Genomic DNA, 19520 nt, shown 5'->3' on the forward strand with positions numbered 1-19520 from the left:
TAAAGAACCAGTGTACAAAGTTTGAGCCCGCCGAACGATATGGAACTACACCTAAGTTAATTTAACAACTAATAAAATATAAGGAATACGCAGTATTCAGGCTGCATATGTTATTAGCCACTTCTGTTTTCAGTATTTTTGAAGAAAATTATTGAATGTCATATAAAGGACTAGTGTACAAAGTTTTAGCCGGCCGAACGATATGGAACTACCCCTAAGTCAATTTAACAACTAATCAACGATAGGGGATAGGCAGCATTTAGTCTGCCGTTTGTTATTAGCCACTCCTTTTTTCAGTTTTTTTGCATAACATTATTGAATGTCATATAAAGAACCAGTGTACAAAGTTTGAGCCCGCCGAACGATATGGAACTACACCTAAGTTAATTTAACAACTAATAAAATATAAGGAATACGCAGTATTCAGGCTGCTATATGTTATTAGCCACTTCTGTTTTCAGTATTTTTGAAGAAAATTATTGAATGTCATATAAAGGACTAGTGTACAAAGTTTAAGCTCGCGGAACGATATGGAACTACCCCTAAGTCAATTTTACAACTAATAAAATATAAGGAATACGCAGTACTCAGGCCGCCATTTGTTATTCGCCTCTCCTTTTTTCTGTTTTTTTGCATAACATTATTGAATGTCATATAAAGAACCAGTGTACAAAGTTTAAGCGCGCGGAACGATATGGGACTACCCCTAAGTCAATTTAACAACTGATCAACGATAGGGAATAAGCAGCATTGAGTCTGCCATTTGTTTATTAGTCACTCCTTTTTTTAGTATTTTTGCAAAAAATTATTGAATGTCATATTAAAAACTGGTGTACAAAGTTTGAGCCCGCGGAATGATATGGAACTACCCCTAAGTTAATTTTACAACTAATAAAATATAAGGACTACGCAGTATTCAGGCTGCTATTTGTTATTCGCCTCTCCTTTTTTCTGTTTTTTTGCATAACATTATTGAATGTCATATAAAGAACCAGTGTACAAAGTTTAAGCGCGCGGAACGATATGGGACTACCCCTAAGTCAATTTAACAACTGATCAACGATAGGGGATAAGCAGCATTGAGTCTGCCATTTGTTTATTAGTCACTCCTTTTTTTAGTATTTTTGCAAAAAATTATTGAATGTCATATTAAAAACTGGTGTACAAAGTTTGAGAGCGCGGAACGATATGGAACTACCCCTAAGTCAATTTTACAAGTAATAAAATATAAGGACTACACAGTATTCAGGCTGCTATATTTTATTAGCCACTCCTATTTGCGGTTTTTTTAAACAAAAATATTGAATGTCATATAAAGGACTAGTGTACAAAGTTTGAGCCCACGGAACGATACACAACTACTCCTAATTTAATTTAATAGCTAATAAGATATAGGGAATAGGCAGCTTTTAGTCTGCCGTTTGTTATTAGCTACTCATTTTTTCAGTTTTTTTGCATAACATTATTGAATGTCATATAAAGGACTAGTGAACAAAGTTTGAGCCCGCCGAACGATATGGAACTACCCCTAAGTCAATTTTACAACTAATAAAATATAAGGAATACGCAGTATTCAGGCTGCTATATGTTATTCGCCTCTTTTTTTTTCAGTATTTTTGAAGAAAATTATTGAATGTCATATAAAGGACTAGTGTACAAAGTTTAAGCGCGCGGAACGATATGGAACTACCCCTAAGTCAATTTTAAATCTAATCAACGATAGGGGATAAGCAGCATTGAGTCTGCCATTTGTTTATTAGTCACTCCTTTTTTTAGTATTTTTGCAAAAAATTATTGAATGTCATATTAAAAACTGGTGTACAAAGTTTGAGCCCGCCGAACGATATGGAACTACCCCTAAGTTAATTTTACAACTAATAAAATATAAGGACTACGCAGTATTCAGGCTGCTATTTGTTATTAGCCACTCCTTTTTTCAGTATTTTTGCAAATATTATTGAATGTCATATAAAGGACTAGTGAACAAAGTTTGAGCCCGCCGAACGATATGGAACTACCCCTAAGTCAATTTTACAACTAATCAACGATAGGGGATAAGCCGCATTGAGTCTGCCGTTTGTTATTAGCCACTCCTTTTTTCAGTTTTTTTGCATAACATTATTGAATGTCATATAAAGAACCAGTGTACAAAGTTTGAGCCCGCCGAACGATATGGAACTACCCCTAAGTCAATTTAACAACTAATCAACGATAGGGGATAGGCAGCATTTAGTCTGCCATTTGTTTATTAGTCACTCCTATTTTTAGTATTTTTGCAAAAAATTATTGAATGTCATATTAAAAACTGGTGTACAAAGTTTGAGAGCGCGGAACGATATGGAACTACCCCTAAGTCAATTTTACAACTAATAAAATATAAGGAATACGCAGTACTCAGGCCGCCATTTGTTATTCGCCTCTCCTTTTTTCAGTTTTTTTGCATAACATTATTGAATGTCATATTAAAAACTGGTGTACAAAGTTTGAGAGCGCGGAACGATATGGAACTACCCCTAAGTCAATTTTACAAGTAATAAAATATAAGGACTACACAGTATTCAGGCTGCTATATTTTATTAGCCACTCCTATTTGCGGTTTTTTTAAACAAAAATATTGAATGTCATATAAAGGACTAGTGTACAAACTTTGAGCCCACGGAACGATACACAACTACTCCTAATTTAATTTAATAGCTAATAAGATATAGGGAATAGGCAGCTTTTAGTCTGCCGTTTGTTATTAGCTACTCATTTTTTCAGTTTTTTTGCATAACATTATTGAATGTCATATAAAGGACTAGTGAACAAAGTTTGAGCCCGCCGAACGATATGGAACTACCCCTAAGTCAATTTTACAACTATTAAAATATAAGGAATACGCAGTATTCAGGCTGCTATATGTTATTCGCCTCTTTTTTTTTCAGTATTTTTGAAGAAAATTATTGAATGTCATATAAAGGACTAGTGTACAAAGTTTAAGCGCGCGGAACGATATGGAACTACCCCTAAGTCAATTTTAAATCTAATCAACGATAGGGGATAAGCAGCATTGAGTCTGCCATTTGTTTATTAGTCACTCCTTTTTTTAGTATTTTTGCAAAAAATTATTGAATGTCATATTAAAAACTGGTGTACAAAGTTTGAGCCCGCCGAACGATATGGAACTACCCCTAAGTCAATTTTACAACTAATAAAATATAAGGAATACGCAGTATTCAGGCTGCTATATGTTATTAGCCACTTCTGTTTTCAGTATTTTTGAAGAAAATTATTGAATGTCATATAAAGGACTAGTGTACAAAGTTTGAGCCCACGGAACGATACACAACTACTCCTAATTTAATTTAACAGCTAATAAGATATAGGGAATAGGCAGCTTTTAGTCTGCCGTTTGTTATTAGCCTCTCCTTTTTTCTGTTTTTTTGCATAACATTATTGAATGTCATATAAAGAACCAGTGTACAAAGTTTAAGCGCGCGGAACGATATGGGACTACCCCTAAGTCAATTTAACAACTGATCAGCGATAGGGGATAAGCAGCATTGAGTCTGCCATTTGTTTATTAGTCACTCCTTTTTTTAGTATTTTTGCAAAAAATTATTGAATGTCATATTAAAAACTGGTGTACAAAGTTTGAGCCCGCGGAATGATATGGAACTAATAAAATATAAGGAATACGCAGTACTCAGGCCGCCATTTGTTAGTCGCCTCTCCTTTTTTCAGTTTTTTTGCATAACATTATTGAATGTCATATTAAAAATTGGTGTACAAAGTTTGAGAGCGCGGAACGATATGGAACTACCCCTAAGTCAATTTTACAAGTAATAAAATATAAGGACTACACAGTATTCAGGCTGCTATATTTTATTAGCCACTCCTATTTGCGGTTTTTTTAAACAAAAATATTGAATGTCATATAAAGGACTAGTGTACAAAGTTTGAGCCCACGGAACGATACACAACTACTCCTAATTTAATTTAATAGCTAATAAGATATAGGGAATAGGCAGCTTTTAGTCTGCCGTTTGTTATTAGCTACTCCTTTTTTCCGTTTTTTTGCTTAACATTATTGAATGTCATATAAAGGACTAGTGAACAAAGTTTGAGCCCGCCGAACGATATGGAACTACCCCTAAGTTATTTGACAGCTAATAAGATATAGGGAATAGGCAGCTTTTAGTCTGCCGTTTGTTATTAGCCACTCCTTTTTTTAGTTTTTTTGCATAACATTATTGAATGTCATATAAAGTACCAGTGTACAAAGTTTGAGCCCGCCGAACGATATGGAACTACCACTAAATTAATTTAACAACTAATAAAATATAAGGAATACGCAGTACTCAGGCCGCCATTTGTTATTCGCCTCTTTTTTTTCAGTTTTTTTGCATAACATTATTGAATGTGATATAAAGGACTAGTGTACAAAGTTTGAGCCCGCCGAACGATATGGAACTACCCCTAAGTTAATTTAACAACTAATAAAATATAAGGAATACGCAGTATTCAGGCTGCTATATGTTATTAGCCACTTCTGTTTTCAGTATTTTTGAAGAAAATTATTGAATGTCATATAAAGGACTAGTGTACAAAGTTTAAGCGCGCGGAACGATATGGAACTACCCCTAAGTCAATTTAACAACTAATCAACGATAGGGGATAGGCAGCATTTAGTCTGCCGTTTGTTATTAGCCACTCCTTTTTTCAGTTTTTTTGCATAACATTATTGAATGTCATATAAAGAACCAGTGTACAAAGTTTGAGCCCGCCGAACGATATGGAACTACCCCTAAGTCAATTTTACAACTAATAAAATATAAGGACTACGCAGTATTCAGGCTGCTATTTGTTATTAGCCACTCCTATTTGCGGTTTTTTTAAACAAAAATATTGAATGTCATATAAAGGACTAGTGTACAAAGTTTGAGCCCACGGAACGATACACAACTACTCCTAATTTAATTTAACAGCTAATAAGATATAGGGAATAGGCAGCTTTTAGTCTGCCGTTTGTTATTAGCCTCTCCTTTTTTCAGTATTTTTGAAGAAAATTATTGAATGTCATATAAAGGACTAGTGTACAAAGTTTGAGCCCGCCGAACGATATGGAACTACCACTAAGTTAATTTAACAACTAATAAAATATAAGGAATACGCAGTACTCAGGCCGCCATTTGTTATTCGCCTCTTTTTTTTTCAGTTTATTTGCATAACATTATTGAATGTGATATAAAGGACTAGTGTACAAAGTTTGAGGCCGCCGAACGATATAGAACTACCACTAAGTTAATTTAACAACTAATAACATATAAGGAATACGCAGTACTCAGGCCGCCATTTGTTATTCGCCTCTTTTTTTTTCAGTATTTTTGAAGAAAATTATTGAATGTCATATAAAGGACTAGTGTACAAAGTTTAAGCGCGCGGAACGATATGGGGCTACCCCTAAGTCAATTTTAAATCTAATCAACGATAGGGGATAAGCAGCATTGAGTCTGCCATTTGTTTATTAGTCACTCCTTTTTTTAGTATTTTTGCAAAAAATTATTGAATGTCATATTAAAAACTGGTGTACAAAGTTTGAGCCCGCCGAACGATATGGAACTACCCCTAAGTTAATTTTACAACTAATAAAATATAAGGACTACGCAGTATTCAGGCTGCTATTTGTTATTAGCCACTCCTTTTTTCAGTATTTTTGCAAAAAATTATTGCATGTCATATAAAGGACTAGTGTACAAAGTTTTAGCCCGCCGAACGATATGGAACTACCCCTAAGTCAATTTAACAACTAATCAACGATAGGGGATAGGCAGCATTTAGTCTGCCGTTTGTTATTAGCCACTCCTTTTTTCAGTTTTTTTGCATAACATTATTGAATGTCATATAAAGGACTAGTGTACAAAGTTTTAGCCCGCCGAACGATATGGAACTACCCCTAAGTCAATTTAACAACTAATCAACGATAGGGGATAGGCAGCATTTAGTCTGCCATTTGTTTATTAGTCACTCCTATTTTTAGTATTTTTGCAAAAAATTATTGAATGTCATATTAAAAACTGGTGTACAAAGTTTGAGAGCGCGGAACGATATGGAACTACCCCTAAGTCAATTTTACAACTAATAAAATATAAGGAATACGCAGTACTCAGGCCGCCATTTGTTATTCGCCTCTCCTTTTTTCAGTTTTTTTGCATAACATTATTGAATGTCATATTAAAAACTGGTGTACAAAGTTTGAGAGCGCGGAACGATATGGAACTACCCCTAAGTCAATTTTACAAGTAATAAAATATAAGGACTACACAGTATTCAGGCTGCTATATTTTATTAGCCACTCCTATTTGCGGTTTTTTTAAACAAAAATATTGAATGTCATATAAAGGACTAGTGTACAAAGTTTGAGCCCACGGAACGATACACAACTACTCCTAATTTAATTTAATAGCTAATAAGATATAGGGAATAGGCAGCTTTTAGTCTGCCGTTTGTTATTAGCTACTCATTTTTTCAGTTTTTTTGCATAACATTATTGAATGTCATATAAAGGACTAGTGAACAAAGTTTGAGCCCGCCGAACGATATGGAACTACCCCTAAGTCAATTTTACAACTATTAAAATATAAGGAATACGCAGTATTCAGGCTGCTATATGTTATTCGCCTCTTTTTTTTTCAGTATTTTTGAAGAAAATTATTGAATGTCATATAAAGGACTAGTGTACAAAGTTTAAGCGCGCGGAACGATATGGATCTACCCCTAAGTCAATTTTAAATCTAATCAACGATAGGGGATAAGCAGCATTGAGTCTGCCATTTGTTTATTAGTCACTCCTTTTTTTAGTATTTTTGCAAAAAATTATTGAATGTCATATTAAAAACTGGTGTACAAAGTTTGAGCCCGCCGAACGATATGGAACTACCCCTAAGTCAATTTTACAACTAATAAAATATAAGGAATACGCAGTATTCAGGCTGCTATATGTTATTAGCCACTTCTGTTTTCAGTATTTTTGAAGAAAATTATTGAATGTCATATAAAGGACTAGTGTACAAAGTTTGAGCCCACGGAACGATACACAACTACTCCTAATTTAATTTAACAGCTAATAAGATATAGGGAATAGGCAGCTTTTAGTCTGCCGTTTGTTATTAGCCTCTCCTTTTTTCTGTTTTTTTGCATAACATTATTGAATGTCATATAAAGAACCAGTGTACAAAGTTTAAGCGCGCGGAACGATATGGGACTACCCCTAAGTCAATTTAACAACTGATCAGCGATAGGGGATAAGCAGCATTGAGTCTGCCATTTGTTTATTAGTCACTCCTTTTTTTAGTATTTTTGCAAAAAATTATTGAATGTCATATTAAAAACTGGTGTACAAAGTTTGAGCCCGCGGAATGATATGGAACTAATAAAATATAAGGAATACGCAGTACTCAGGCCGCCATTTGTTAGTCGCCTCTCCTTTTTTCAGTTTTTTTGCATAACATTATTGAATGTCATATAAAGAACCAGTGTACAAAGTTTGAGCCCGCCGAACGATATGGAACTACCCCTAAGTCAATTTTACAACTAATAAAATATAAGGACTACGCAGTATTCAGGCTGCTATTTGTTATTAGCCACTCCTATTTGCGGTTTTTTTAAACAAAAATATTGAATGTCATATAAAGGACTAGTGTACAAAGTTTGAGCCCACGGAACGATACACAACTACTCCTAATTTAATTTAACAGCTAATAAGATATAGGGAATAGGCAGCTTTTAGTCTGCCGTTTGTTATTAGCCTCTCCTTTTTTCAGTATTTTTGAAGAAAATTATTGAATGTCATATAAAGGACTAGTGTACAAAGTTTGAGCCCGCCGAACGATATGGAACTACCACTAAGTTAATTTAACAACTAATAAAATATAAGGAATACGCAGTACTCAGGCCGCCATTTGTTATTCGCCTCTTTTTTTTTCAGTTTATTTGCATAACATTATTGAATGTGATATAAAGGACTAGTGTACAAAGTTTGAGGCCGCCGAACGATATAGAACTACCACTAAGTTAATTTAACAACTAATAACATATAAGGAATACGCAGTACTCAGGCCGCCATTTGTTATTCGCCTCTTTTTTTTTCAGTATTTTTGAAGAAAATTATTGAATGTCATATAAAGGACTAGTGTACAAAGTTTAAGCGCGCGGAACGATATGGGGCTACCCCTAAGTCAATTTTAAATCTAATCAACGATAGGGGATAAGCAGCATTGAGTCTGCCATTTGTTTATTAGTCACTCCTTTTTTTAGTATTTTTGCAAAAAATTATTGAATGTCATATTAAAAACTGGTGTACAAAGTTTGAGCCCGCCGAACGATATGGAACTACCCCTAAGTTAATTTTACAACTAATAAAATATAAGGACTACGCAGTATTCAGGCTGCTATTTGTTATTAGCCACTCCTTTTTTCAGTATTTTTGCAAAAAATTATTGCATGTCATATAAAGGACTAGTGTACAAAGTTTTAGCCCGCCGAACGATATGGAACTACCCCTAAGTCAATTTAACAACTAATCAACGATAGGGGATAGGCAGCATTTAGTCTGCCGTTTGTTATTAGCCACTCCTTTTTTCAGTTTTTTTGCATAACATTATTGAATGTCATATAAAGGACTAGTGTACAAAGTTTTAGCCCGCCGAACGATATGGAACTACCCCTAAGTCAATTTAACAACTAATCAACGATAGGGGATAGGCAGCATTTAGTCTGCCATTTGTTTATTAGTCACTCCTATTTTTAGTATTTTTGCAAAAAATTATTGAATGTCATATTAAAAACTGGTGTACAAAGTTTGAGAGCGCGGAACGATATGGAACTACCCCTAAGTCAATTTTACAACTAATAAAATATAAGGAATACGCAGTACTCAGGCCGCCATTTGTTATTCGCCTCTCCTTTTTTCAGTTTTTTTGCATAACATTATTGAATGTCATATTAAAAACTGGTGTACAAAGTTTGAGAGCGCGGAACGATATGGAACTACCCCTAAGTCAATTTTACAAGTAATAAAATATAAGGACTACACAGTATTCAGGCTGCTATATTTTATTAGCCACTCCTATTTGCGGTTTTTTTAAACAAAAATATTGAATGTCATATAAAGGACTAGTGTACAAAGTTTGAGCCCACGGAACGATACACAACTACTCCTAATTTAATTTAATAGCTAATAAGATATAGGGAATAGGCAGCTTTTAGTCTGCCGTTTGTTATTAGCTACTCATTTTTTCAGTTTTTTTGCATAACATTATTGAATGTCATATAAAGGACTAGTGAACAAAGTTTGAGCCCGCCGAACGATATGGAACTACCCCTAAGTCAATTTTACAACTATTAAAATATAAGGAATACGCAGTATTCAGGCTGCTATATGTTATTCGCCTCTTTTTTTTTCAGTATTTTTGAAGAAAATTATTGAATGTCATATAAAGGACTAGTGTACAAAGTTTAAGCGCGCGGAACGATATGGATCTACCCCTAAGTCAATTTTAAATCTAATCAACGATAGGGGATAAGCAGCATTGAGTCTGCCATTTGTTTATTAGTCACTCCTTTTTTTAGTATTTTTGCAAAAAATTATTGAATGTCATATTAAAAACTGGTGTACAAAGTTTGAGCCCGCCGAACGATATGGAACTACCCCTAAGTCAATTTTACAACTAATAAAATATAAGGAATACGCAGTATTCAGGCTGCTATATGTTATTAGCCACTTCTGTTTTCAGTATTTTTGAAGAAAATTATTGAATGTCATATAAAGGACTAGTGTACAAAGTTTGAGCCCACGGAACGATACACAACTACTCCTAATTTAATTTAACAGCTAATAAGATATAGGGAATAGGCAGCTTTTAGTCTGCCGTTTGTTATTAGCCTCTCCTTTTTTCTGTTTTTTTGCATAACATTATTGAATGTCATATAAAGAACCAGTGTACAAAGTTTAAGCGCGCGGAACGATATGGGACTACCCCTAAGTCAATTTAACAACTGATCAGCGATAGGGGATAAGCAGCATTGAGTCTGCCATTTGTTTATTAGTCACTCCTTTTTTTAGTATTTTTGCAAAAAATTATTGAATGTCATATTAAAAACTGGTGTACAAAGTTTGAGCCCGCGGAATGATATGGAACTAATAAAATATAAGGAATACGCAGTACTCAGGCCGCCATTTGTTAGTCGCCTCTCCTTTTTTCAGTTTTTTTGCATAACATTATTGAATGTCATATAAAGAACCAGTGTACAAAGTTTGAGCCCGCCGAACGATATGGAACTACCCCTAAGTCAATTTTACAACTAATAAAATATAAGGACTACGCAGTATTCAGGCTGCTATTTGTTATTAGCCACTCCTATTTGCGGTTTTTTTAAACAAAAATATTGAATGTCATATAAAGGACTAGTGTACAAAGTTTGAGCCCACGGAACGATACACAACTACTCCTAATTTAATTTAACAGCTAATAAGATATAGGGAATAGGCAGCTTTTAGTCTGCCGTTTGTTATTAGCCTCTCCTTTTTTCAGTATTTTTGAAGAAAATTATTGAATGTCATATAAAGGACTAGTGTACAAAGTTTGAGCCCGCCGAACGATATGGAACTACCACTAAGTTAATTTAACAACTAATAAAATATAAGGAATACGCAGTACTCAGGCCGCCATTTGTTATTCGCCTCTTTTTTTTTCAGTTTATTTGCATAACATTATTGAATGTGATATAAAGGACTAGTGTACAAAGTTTGAGGCCGCCGAACGATATAGAACTACCACTAAGTTAATTTAACAACTAATAACATATAAGGAATACGCAGTACTCAGGCCGCCATTTGTTATTCGCCTCTTTTTTTTTCAGTATTTTTGAAGAAAATTATTGAATGTCATATAAAGGACTAGTGTACAAAGTTTAAGCGCGCGGAACGATATGGGGCTACCCCTAAGTCAATTTTAAATCTAATCAACGATAGGGGATAAGCAGCATTGAGTCTGCCATTTGTTTATTAGTCACTCCTTTTTTTAGTATTTTTGCAAAAAATTATTGAATGTCATATTAAAAACTGGTGTACAAAGTTTGAGCCCGCCGAACGATATGGAACTACCCCTAAGTTAATTTTACAACTAATAAAATATAAGGACTACGCAGTATTCAGGCTGCTATTTGTTATTAGCCACTCCTTTTTTCAGTATTTTTGCAAAAAATTATTGCATGTCATATAAAGGACTAGTGTACAAAGTTTTAGCCCGCCGAACGATATGGAACTACCCCTAAGTCAATTTAACAACTAATCAACGATAGGGGATAGGCAGCATTTAGTCTGCCGTTTGTTATTAGCCACTCCTTTTTTCAGTTTTTTTGCATAACATTATTGAATGTCATATAAAGGACTAGTGTACAAAGTTTTAGCCCGCCGAACGATATGGAACTACCCCTAAGTCAATTTAACAACTAATCAACGATAGGGGATAGGCAGCATTTAGTCTGCCATTTGTTTATTAGTCACTCCTATTTTTAGTATTTTTGCAAAAAATTATTGAATGTCATATTAAAAACTGGTGTACAAAGTTTGAGAGCGCGGAACGATATGGAACTACCCCTAAGTCAATTTTACAACTAATAAAATATAAGGAATACGCAGTACTCAGGCCGCCATTTGTTATTCGCCTCTCCTTTTTTCAGTTTTTTTGCATAACATTATTGAATGTCATATTAAAAACTGGTGTACAAAGTTTGAGAGCGCGGAACGATATGGAACTACCCCTAAGTCAATTTTACAAGTAATAAAATATAAGGACTACACAGTATTCAGGCTGCTATATTTTATTAGCCACTCCTATTTGCGGTTTTTTTAAACAAAAATATTGAATGTCATATAAAGGACTAGTGTACAAAGTTTGAGCCCACGGAACGATACACAACTACTCCTAATTTAATTTAATAGCTAATAAGATATAGGGAATAGGCAGCTTTTAGTCTGCCGTTTGTTATTAGCTACTCATTTTTTCAGTTTTTTTGCATAACATTATTGAATGTCATATAAAGGACTAGTGAACAAAGTTTGAGCCCGCCGAACGATATGGAACTACCCCTAAGTCAATTTTACAACTATTAAAATATAAGGAATACGCAGTATTCAGGCTGCTATATGTTATTCGCCTCTTTTTTTTTCAGTATTTTTGAAGAAAATTATTGAATGTCATATAAAGGACTAGTGTACAAAGTTTAAGCGCGCGGAACGATATGGATCTACCCCTAAGTCAATTTTAAATCTAATCAACGATAGGGGATAAGCAGCATTGAGTCTGCCATTTGTTTATTAGTCACTCCTTTTTTTAGTATTTTTGCAAAAAATTATTGAATGTCATATTAAAAACTGGTGTACAAAGTTTGAGCCCGCCGAACGATATGGAACTACCCCTAAGTCAATTTTACAACTAATAAAATATAAGGAATACGCAGTATTCAGGCTGCTATATGTTATTAGCCACTTCTGTTTTCAGTATTTTTGAAGAAAATTATTGAATGTCATATAAAGGACTAGTGTACAAAGTTTGAGCCCACGGAACGATACACAACTACTCCTAATTTAATTTAACAGCTAATAAGATATAGGGAATAGGCAGCTTTTAGTCTGCCGTTTGTTATTAGCCTCTCCTTTTTTCTGTTTTTTTGCATAACATTATTGAATGTCATATAAAGAACCAGTGTACAAAGTTTAAGCGCGCGGAACGATATGGGACTACCCCTAAGTCAATTTAACAACTGATCAGCGATAGGGGATAAGCAGCATTGAGTCTGCCATTTGTTTATTAGTCACTCCTTTTTTTAGTATTTTTGCAAAAAATTATTGAATGTCATATTAAAAACTGGTGTACAAAGTTTGAGCCCGCGGAATGATATGGAACTAATAAAATATAAGGAATACGCAGTACTCAGGCCGCCATTTGTTAGTCGCCTCTCCTTTTTTCAGTTTTTTTGCATAACATTATTGAATGTCATATTAAAAACTGGTGTACAAAGTTTGAGAGCGCGGAACGATATGGAACTACCCCTAAGTCAATTTTACAAGTAATAAAATATAAGGACTACACAGTATTCAGGCTGCTATATTTTATTAGCCACTCCTATTTGCGGTTTTTTTAAACAAAAATATTGAATGTCATATAAAGGACTAGTGTACAAAGTTTGAGCCCACGGAACGATACACAACTACTCCTAATTTAATTTAATAGCTAATAAGATATAAGGAATAGGCAGCTTTTAGTCTGCCGTTTGTTATTAGCTACTCCTTTTTTCCGTTTTTTTGCTTAACATTATTGAATGTCATATAAAGGACTAGTGAACAAAGTTTGAGCCCGCCGAACGATATGGAACTACCCCTAAGTTATTTGACAGCTAATAAGATATAGGGAATAGGCAGCTTTTAGTCTGCCGTTTGTTATTAGCCACTCCTTTTTTTAGTTTTTTTGCATAACATTATTGAATGTCATATAAAGTACCAGTGTACAAAGTTTGAGCCCGCCGAACGATATGGAACTACCACTAAATTAATTTAACAACTAATAAAATATAAGGAATACGCAGTACTCAGGCCGCCATTTGTTATTCGCCTCTTTTTTTTCAGTTTTTTTGCATAACATTATTGAATGTGATATAAAGGACTAGTGTACAAAGTTTGAGCCCGCCGAACGATATGGAACTACCACTAAGTTAATTTAACAACTAATAAAATATAAGGAATACGCAGTATTCAGGCTGCTATATGTTATTAGCCACTTCTGTTTTCAGTATTTTTGAAGAAAATTATTGAATGTCATATAAAGGACTAGTGTACAAAGTTTAAGCGCGCGGAACGATATGGAACTACCCCTAAGTCAATTTAACAACTAATCAACGATAGGGGATAGGCAGCATTTAGTCTGCCGTTTGTCATTAGCCACTCCTTTTTTCAGTTTTTTTGCATAACATTATTGAATGTCATATAAAGAACCAGTGTACAAAGTTTGAGCCCGCCGAACGATATGGAACTACCCCTAAGTCAATTTTACAACTAATAAAATATAAGGACTACGCAGTATTCAGGCTGCTATTTGTTATTAGCCACTCCTATTTGCGGTTTTTTTAAACAAAAATATTGAATGTCATATAAAGGACTAGTGTACAAAGTTTGAGCCCACGGAACGATACACAACTACTCCTAATTTAATTTAACAGCTAATATGATATAGGGAATAGGCAGCTTTTAGTCTGCCGTTTGTTATTAGCCTCTCCTTTTTTCAGTATTTTTGAAGAAAATTATTGAATGTCATATAAAGGACTAGTGTACAAAGTTTGAGCCCGCCGAACGATATGGAACTATCACTAAGTTAATTTAACAACTAATAAAATATAAGGAATACGCAGTACTCAGGCCGCCATTTGTTATTCGCCTCTTTTTTTTTCAGTTTTTTTGCATAACATTATTGAATGTGATATAAAGGACTAGTGTACAAAGTTTGAGCCCGCCGAACGATATAGAACTACCACTAAGTTAATTTAACAACTAATAACATATAAGGAATACGCAGTACTCAGTCCGCCATTTGTTATTCGCCTCTTTTTTTTTCAGTATTTTTGAAGAAAATTATTGAATGTCATATAAAGGTCTAGTGTACAAAGTTTAAGCGCGCGGAACGATATGGGGCTACCCCTAAGTCAATTTTAAATCTAATGAACGATAGGGGATAAGCAGCATTGAGTCTGCCATTTGTTTATTAGTCACTCCTTTTTTTAGTATTTTTGCAAAAAATTATTGAATGTCATATTAAAAACTGGTGTACAAAGTTTGAGCCCGCCGAACGATATGGAACTACCCCTAAGTTAATTTTACAACTAATAAAATATAAGGACTACGCAGTATTCAGGCTGCTATTTGTTATTAGCCACTCCTTTTTTCAGTATTTTTGCAAATATTATTGAATGTCATATAAAGGACTAGTGAACAAAGTTTGAGCCCGCCGAACGATATGGAACTACCCCTAAGTCAATTTTACAACTAATCAACGATAGGGGATAAGCCGCATTGAGTCTGCCGTTTGTTATTAGCCACTCCTTTTTTCAGTTTTTTTGCATAACATTATTGAATGTCATATAAAGAACCAGTGTACAAAGTTTGAGCCCGCCGAACGATATGGAACTACCCCTAAGTCAATTTTACAACTAATCAACGATAGGGGATAAGCAGCATTGAGTCTGCCATTTGTTTATTAGTCACTCCTTTTTTTAGTATTTTTGCAAAAAATTATTGAATGTCATATTAAAAACTGGTGTACAAAGTTTGAGCCCGCCGAACGATATGGAACTACCCCTAAGTCAATTTTACAACTAATAAAATATAAGGAATACGCAGTATTCAGGCTGCTATATGTTATTAGCCACTTCTGTTTTCAGTATTTTTGAAGAAAATTATTGAATGTCATATAAAGGACTAGTGTACAAAGTTTGAGCCCACGGAACGATACACAACTACTCCTAATTTAATTTAACAGCTAATAAGATATAGGGAATAGGCAGCTTTTAGTCTGCCGTTTGTTATTAGCCTCTCCTTTTTTCTGTTTTTTTGCATAACATTATTGAATGTCATATAAAGAACCAGTGTACAAAGTTTAAGCGCGCGGAACGATATGGGACTACCCCTAAGTCAATTTAACAACTGATCAGCGATAGGGGATAAGCAGCATTGAGTCTGCCATTTGTTTATTAGTCACTCCTTTTTTTAGTATTTTTGCAAAAAATTATTGAATGTCATATTAAAAACTGGTGTACAAAGTTTGAGCCCGCGGAATGATATGGAACTAATAAAATATAAGGAATACGCAGTACTCAGGCCGCCATTTGTTAGTCGCCTCTCCTTTTTTCAGTTTTTTTGCATAACATTATTGAATGTCATATTAAAAACTGGTGTACAAAGTTTGAGAGCGCGGAACGATATGGAACTACCCCTAAGTCAATTTTACAAGTAATAAAATATAAGGACTACACAGTATTCAGGCTGCTATATTTTATTAGCCACTCCTATTTGCGGTTTTTTTAAACAAAAATATTGAATGTCATATAAAGGACTAGTGTACAAAGTTTGAGCCCACGGAACGATACACAACTACTCCTAATTTAATTTAATAGCTAATAAGATATAAGGAATAGGCAGCTTTTAGTCTGCCGTTTGTTATTAGCTACTCCTTTTTTCCGTTTTTTTGCTTAACATTATTGAATGTCATATAAAGGACTAGTGAACAAAGTTTGAGCCCGCCGAACGATATGGAACTACCCCTAAGTTATTTGACAGCTAATAAGATATAGGGAATAGGCAGCTTTTAGTCTGCCGTTTGTTATTAGCCACTCCTTTTTTTAGTTTTTTTGCATAACATTATTGAATGTCATATAAAGTACCAGTGTACAAAGTTTGAGCCCGCCGAACGATATGGAACTACCACTAAATTAATTTAACAACTAATAAAATATAAGGAATACGCAGTACTCAGGCCGCCATTTGTTATTCGCCTCTTTTTTTTCAGTTTTTTTGCATAACATTATTGAATGTGATATAAAGGACTAGTGTACAAAGTTTGAGCCCGCCGAACGATATAGAACTACCACTAAGTTAATTTAACAACTAATCAACGATAGGGGATAGGCAGCATTTAGTCTGCCGTTTGTTATTAGCCACTCCTTTTTTCAGTTTTTTTGCATAACATTATTGAATGTCATATAAAGGACTAGTGTACAAAGTTTTAGCCCGCCGAACGATATGGAACTACCCCTAAGTTAATTTTACAACTAATAAAATATAAGGACTACGCAGTATTCAGGCTGCTATTTGTTATTAGCCACTCCTTTTTTCAGTATTTTTGCAAAAAATTATTGCATCTCATATAAAGGACTAGTGTACAAAGTTTTAGCCCGCCGAACGATATGGAACTACCCCTAAGTCAATTTAACAACTAATCAACGATAGGGGATAGGCAGCATTTAGTCTGCCGTTTGTTATTAGCCACTCCTTTTTTCAGTTTTTTTGCATAACATTATTGAATGTCATATAAAGGACTAGTGTACAAAGTTTTAGCCCGCCGAACGATATGGAACTACCCCTAAGTCAATTTAACAACTAATCAACGATAGGGGATAGGCAGCATTTAGTCTGCCATTTGTTTATTAGTCACTCCTATTTTTAGTATTTTTGCAAAAAATTATTGAATGTCATATTAAAAACTGGTGTACAAAGTTTGAGAGCGCGGAACGATATGGAACTACCCCTAAGTCAATTTTACAACTAATAAAATATAAGGAATACGCAGTACTCAGGCCGCCATTTGTTATTCGCCTCTCCTTTTTTCAGTTTTTTTGCATAACATTATTGAATGTCATATTAAAAACTGGTGTACAAAGTTTGAGAGCGCGGAACGATATGGAACTACCCCTAAGTCAATTTTACAAGTAATAAAATATAAGGACTACACAGTATTCAGGCTGCTATATTTTATTAGCCACTCCTATTTGCGGTTTTTTTAAACAAAAATATTGAATGTCATATAAAGGACTAGTGTACAAAGTTTGAGCCCACGGAACGATACACAACTACTCCTAATTTAATTTAATAGCTAATAAGATATAGGGAATAGGCAGCTTTTAGTCTGCCGTTTGTTATTAGCTACTCATTTTTTCAGTTTTTTTGCATAACATTATTGAATGTCATATAAAGGACTAGTGAACAAAGTTTGAGGCCGCCGAACGATATGGAACTACCCCTAAGTCAATTTTACAACTATTAAAATATAAGGAATACGCAGTATTCAGGCTGCTATATGTTATTCGCCTCTTTTTTTTTCAGTATTTTTGAAGAAAATTATTGAATGTCATATAAAGGACTAGTGTACAAAGTTTAAGCGCGCGGAACGATATGGAACTACCCCTAAGTCAATTTTAAATCTAATCAACGATAGGGGATAAGCAGCATTGAGTCTGCCATTTGTTTATTAGTCACTCCTTTTTTTAGTATTTTTGCAAAAAATTATTGAATGTCATATTAAAAACTGGTGTACAAAGTTTGAGCCCGCCGAACGATATGGAACTACCCCTAAGTCAATTTTACAACTAATAAAATATAAGGAATACGCAGTATTCAGGCTGCTATATGTTATTAGCCACTTCTGTTTTCAGTATTTTTGAAGAAAATTATTGAATGTCATATAAAGGACTAGTGTACAAAGTTTGAGCCCACGGAACGATACACAACTACTCCTAATTTAATTTAACAGCTAATAAGATATAGGGAATAGGCAGCTTTTAGTCTGCCGTTTGTTATTAGCCTCTCCTTTTTTCTGTTTTTTTGCATAACATTATTGAATGTCATATAAAGAACCAGTGTACAAAGTTTAAGCGCGCGGAACGATATGGGACTACCCCTAAGTCAATTTAACAACTGATCAGCGATAGGGGATAAGCAGCATTGAGTCTGCCATTTGTTTATTAGTCACTCCTTTTTTTAGTATTTTTGCAAAAAATTATTGAATGTCATATTAAAAACTGGTGTACAAAGTTTGAGCCCGCGGAATGATATGGAACTAATAAAATATAAGGAATACGCAGTACTCAGGCCGCCATTTGTTAGTCGCCTCTCCTTTTTTCAGTTTTTTTGCATAACATTATTGAATGTCATATTAAAAACTGGTGTACAAAGTTTGAGAGCGCGGAACGATATGGAACTACCCCTAAGTCAATTTTACAAGTAATAAAATATAAGGACTACACAGTATTCAGGCTGCTATATTTTATTAGCCACTCCTATTTGCGGTTTTTTTAAACAAAAATATTGAATGTCATATAAAGGACTAGTGTACAAAGTTTGAGCCCACGGAACGATACACAACTACTCCTAATTTAATTTAATAGCTAATAAGATATAGGGAATAGGCAGCTTTTAGTCTGCCGTTTGTTATTAGCTACTCCTTTTTTCCGTTTTTTTGCTTAACATTATTGAATGTCATATAAAGGACTAGTGAACAAAGTTTGAGCCCGCCGAACGATATGGAACTACCCCTAAGTTATTTGACAGCTAATAAGATATAGGGAATAGGCAGCTTTTAGTCTGCCGTTTGTTATTAGCCACTCCTTTTTTTAGTTTTTTTGCATAACATTATTGAATGTCATATAAAGTACCAGTGTACAAAGTTTGAGCCCGCCGAACGATATGGAACTACCACTAAATTAATTTAACAACTAATAAAATATAAGGAATACGCAGTACTCAGGCCGCCATTTGTTATTCGCCTCTTTTTTTTCAGTTTTTTTGCATAACATTATTGAATGTGATATAAAGGACTAGTGTACAAAGTTTGAGCCCGCCGAACGATATGGAACTACCCCTAAGTTAATTTAACAACTAATAAAATATAAGGAATACGCAGTATTCAGGCTGCTATATGTTATTAGCCACTTCTGTT

This window comes from Phymastichus coffea, unplaced genomic scaffold, assembly GCF_024137745.1.
Source record: "Phymastichus coffea isolate CEN01 unplaced genomic scaffold, Cenicafe_Pcof_1.1 PCOF00001, whole genome shotgun sequence".
NCBI lineage: Eukaryota > Metazoa > Arthropoda > Insecta > Hymenoptera > Eulophidae > Phymastichus > Phymastichus coffea.